Source organism: Carlito syrichta, unplaced genomic scaffold, assembly GCF_000164805.1.
Source record: "Carlito syrichta isolate Samal-C Ts95f unplaced genomic scaffold, Tarsius_syrichta-2.0.1 Scaffold290354, whole genome shotgun sequence".
NCBI classification, from domain to species: Eukaryota; Metazoa; Chordata; class Mammalia; order Primates; family Tarsiidae; genus Carlito; species Carlito syrichta.
The window spans coordinates 39,489-44,173 of record NW_007234450.1 but is presented as its reverse complement, the minus strand read 5'-3'; the positions used below and the strand labels follow the sequence as shown (position 1 = coordinate 44,173).

The 4,685-nt window shown below is 39.3% G+C and overlaps 1 pseudogene; it reads left to right on the top strand.

Annotated features, from left to right (window-relative positions):
• Positions 1-1,164: 1,164 nt before the first annotated feature.
• Positions 1,165-3,981, top strand: LOC103256588 (annotated as a pseudogene).
• Positions 3,982-4,685: the final 704 nt, after the last annotated feature.

Genomic DNA, 4,685 nt, shown 5'->3' with positions numbered 1-4,685 from the left:
TTTCAATCTTTGCTGTAAATTAGGATTACCTGCTGATCTTTAAAAAGTATTAGTATTTGGGCAGCACCTCTGATCAAGCTTAATCTCTGAGGGAACTATACAGATATTAGTAAATTTAAAAGTCTGTTCAGGTGATTCATAATTGAGTACAGATTTTCTAGCTACTGATCCAATGATCATTTGAAGTGTACATAGACAGTGTGTGTAACCTTTGTTGTGTTACCAAGCACTATGTGGGCCTTTTCAGGAAGATGCAAGAAATCACATGGACTAAAAGGAAAGAATGAGCCAGAATACAAAGTGTGACTATTAAGTTCATGAACTCATCCTAGAAAAAGAGCTACACACCTCACTGCTGAATATCACTATGGTCACCTTCAAAGTACTCCACTTGGGAAGCTATGCACCAATGTCAGCACCTAGTACACTCGTTAAAGCAATTTTGGAACCCTTTCTGGAATGGCCATCAGAGTTACGATCATGAGAATGTTGGAGTTTGAATTAGAACAAACAAACATTAATTTACTTGTTAAACTTAGCAAAAGTGGAAGTGCAATCAGTGACGTGTTAGTCCAAGTTTATGGGGATAATGCAATGAAGAAAGCAGTGTACAAATGGATCAAACATTTTTCTGAGAGGAGAGAAAGTGTCACCGATGAAGAGCAGTCAGGACAACCAGTAATGAGCAGAGCTGACATAAACATGGCAAAAATTCATTGAATTGGGCATCAAAATCATCAGCTGACTGTGAGAAGCATAGCAGACCAAATAAACTTTGAAAGAGAATCAGTTTAGAAAATCTTAACTGAAAATCTTGGCATGAGAAAGGTGCGTACAAAAATGGTCCCGAAGGAGCTCTTGCATTTCAACATAGCACTGTCTGTGAAAGAGTTTTTAGTCAGTAAACAAATAACTGTATTGGAACACTCTCCTTACTTATCTGGTCTGGCCCCTAATGACTTTTTTCTTTACCCGAAGATAAGGGAAATATTGAAAGGAAGACATTTAGATGACATTCAGGGCATCAAGAGTAACAGGACAATAGCTTTGATGGCCATTCCAGGAAAAAAGTCCCAAAATTGCTTTAATGGGTGAACTAGATACTGGAATTGGTGAAACTTTCCAAGGGGAGTATTTCGATGGTGACCGTAGTGATATTTAGCAATGAGGTATGTTGCACTTTTCTTACGAAGAGTTCACAAACTTGTCAGACCTCATATAAATCTAGCAAGCAGCTAAAGAGATGCACAAGAATCACTCACTAAGAAAGGAGGAAAACCAAGGGAGAAGTTAAGTGTAAAAGGTAGAGTTGGTTTTACTGTGGTTTAAGATAAAATAAATTACAGCACGTTTCTATACTGATGGAACTAATTCAGGAAACAGAAAACAATCTGACTATGCAAGTAGTACCTCTCTCAAACTTGGAAAAGAGGTTCTTTGTCTTGAGCCTTGAACTTTAAAGAGCTTTCCAGATCCATGTTACCACCACACAGACACAAAAGAGATTCAGAAGCATCTGAGTACATCTGTCCCTCAGGTGGGAACCGAACACCAGTGTGGAAGAGTCCAGGATCACAATGCACTCATCCATCGTAACATGGGAAGAGTCCAGGATCACAATGCACTTATCCATTATAACATGGGGAAAATAGAATATGTGGGTAAATAGGCAGATAGGTTAACAGATTCCGTTCCTTCTGAATTTTCCAAATGAAATAACAATTATTTAATTAATTTATAACTAAGGAAGAAAATATTCACTTGTTCTTTCAAAAGCTTTATTAACAAATTAAAAATTGCTTCTAATTTCCACTCTGTTTTATTGTGTAATCATGTAGAAAATAAAGAAGAATGACTCCACAATTGCATAGGTGTTTTGAAGAAGTGAAACTGAAGAATATAGGGCCCCACAGATTGGGGTTTGCCAAAATGGTATGACTGGTGAGCATCATCCTCTCCTAAGTGTCTCTCCAGCTGGCACTTCACAGGTGATGCTTGGCCTTATCTGATACTCATTTATATCATAATAATTGAACTTCATTTAAAAAGTGAATACTGAAAGAAATGGCATATAACTATCACAAAGCAAGCCCAATTTAGTTTGGCAAGATTATCAGATTAGTAGTGCTCCAGTGAGGATAGAATTCTAGAAGGAAGAGAGACTCTAAAGATTGAATTATAAGAATACCACTAAAGAGGCATCAGCATCACCATCACAGTCATCATCATCATCAGGAGGAAGAGAATCAAAGTCAGATGGGGGGGAGAAAAGGAAGAAAGAAGGCCGGATTGCTGCTCTCTTTTCCTTCCATAACCTCCTCTCTGCAGTGTTATTTGAGGGAACAATACGCTTATTTTGTGTGTGAGCAGGTACGTGGTTGAACCTACCTGTCAGAGTGGTTTACTCACCATAACAACGCAGCAGTTGACATTCTCTGGATAATTATTTTGTACCAGAGTGCGATATTGAAACGCTAGTATACATGATCTCATTCGATTTTCATTCCACAATTACGTTTTGGGTACTGTTATAATACCTGTTTTCTAAAAGGGAGTAGACAGTTGATTTGCTTTTTCAAAGTTACAGAGTTGTGGAAACACAGTGTATAATATTAGTAATTAATAGTTAGTGAAATATCTCCAGGCAAGAATAGGATGACATTCCAAGCTTTTTAACCCTATCCTAACCCTAAAGCTAATTTACAAAAAGAGAGCTTGTGAGAAAAAAAAGTAAATGACAGCTAGATTTTTTTGAAGGAGAAATTCTAAAACGGACATAAAAATATACTAAATACAAAATAAGGTGGGTGAAATGCTGAAGATAAATTCTGCCTACTTTAGTTTTTGCTTGGGACCAGAAATTGTACTTATAATTTTAATCAGAAGCACTCATGAAAAGTGTTAATCATGTTTATTAAAATTTATTCATCTGGTGAAATCTTCCAGTACTGGGAAAAAATGAGAGTTGCTTAGAAATTACAATTGGGAACAATGAAATTGAAATAGACTATTTTAAAGAATAATCACTTATGATAATTGAGTGTAACACAATAGATTCTATCAGCAAGCATAATCATAGTAATGTTATTATTTACTGTTTATCTTCTCTGAAGTGCTTGTCTCATGAAAATTAAAAATAAAAAATAGGGGAGCCAAGAGGGCAGCAGAGTTGGTGTAGAAGTCTGGTCTGGGTGTGAAGCTGGACATCAAGGTCTACCGGAATTCGTCCCAGCCACCAATCACGGTTACAGAGCAACTGATTGGAAATTAGGCCAGTCCTATCTAATTAGATGACTCCGAATCACTTCAAAAGGAAAGATCGCCTATATCAAACTCGAGGCACCAGCAGAACAATATCCTGATATTGCTGTGGGGACAGTGACAGATTCCCACCTACTTTGTAATCTGGAACCAGGATGATACTGGGCTCAGTGGTTTCCCTGGCATTGGCTTCACAGATAGGGGCTATGCCTTTGACTTTAATGCCTCCTTGCAAGGTCACTTCAAGTGGATAAAGCTGGAAATTGAGATTCTCAAAGAACCTGAAGAAATGGATACTTGTCCCAAGTTGGATCTGGGCTTCAAGGAAGGAGAGACCATCAAGTTGAGCACTGGGAACATCACAGCCAAGAAAGGAGGTGCTTCTAAGCACAGGACTGCAGGGGCTAGGGATCTAAGTTTACTCCTACTCTCCCCCCAACACCCACACACTACCCACCCCCACCCCTAGGCAAAGTCACTATTCCCACCACTGTCCTCCTCAGTAGCCGTTGGCACTCATGCCAATCACCATCCATTCCAAAAGCTAATTGTGGAGGTAGTGATGCAGATAAGATTTTGGATTTGGATTCTCCTGCTCCTGTCAAGGCACCAGCACCAGCTCCACTTTCTGCAAGCAATGTTTTGTAGGGAGACTTTAGTACTGTAACCAGCTCTGTTCCAAACCAGGCACCACAGCCATCCAACTGGGTCCAGTTCTGAATGGCACTTGCAAAACGTTAAGTGCAGACTAGTGGAATAAAAATGACCTTGAGGGCATCAATCTGTGAGGAAAGTAAGGAATGCCTTCCCTCCTCAGAACCAAAGTGACTGGACAATCTTTTCCATAACTTGTCCATGGCACTCAAACTGGTTTATGTCACTCCCCTGTACCATTACTTGCTGTACAGCCAAGAGTGTGTGTCTGTTATCTCCTGCTTACCACCAAGGCAGGGGCCTAGTGGATTTCATTATACTTGTGACTGAAGATGCAGAGCTCAAAAGGCCAGTGTGTTTTGAGGAGAAATGACCTCCAACATCTGTAAAATTTATCTCCATAATTTTTTTAAATCCTTTATTTCAAAATCATCTCATGATCCTTGCATGCTTCTTTGTGAAGTCCCATTTAGCAATTTCAGGGGAGAGAAAAAGCCTTGAAACTTCCATCTCCACCAATTCAAAACTCTAACTATGGACAGGCTGACTTCAATGTTTACAAATTCAGAATTTTGATGGGGTAGGGATGGAGAAAGACCTGTTTCCCGGGTCTCTGCTCTGTATCCTTCCTTAAGCTCACTTTATCCAGTGAATATCCAGTGCTGGGTGCAGCTCCATCACCCTCTTGTGTGTAAACTTGTCTCTTCTAATGATAAGAGGGTTGTGTCAGCGGCATCTCCACTATTCTTTTCTTTTTGTTGAAGAGTGCA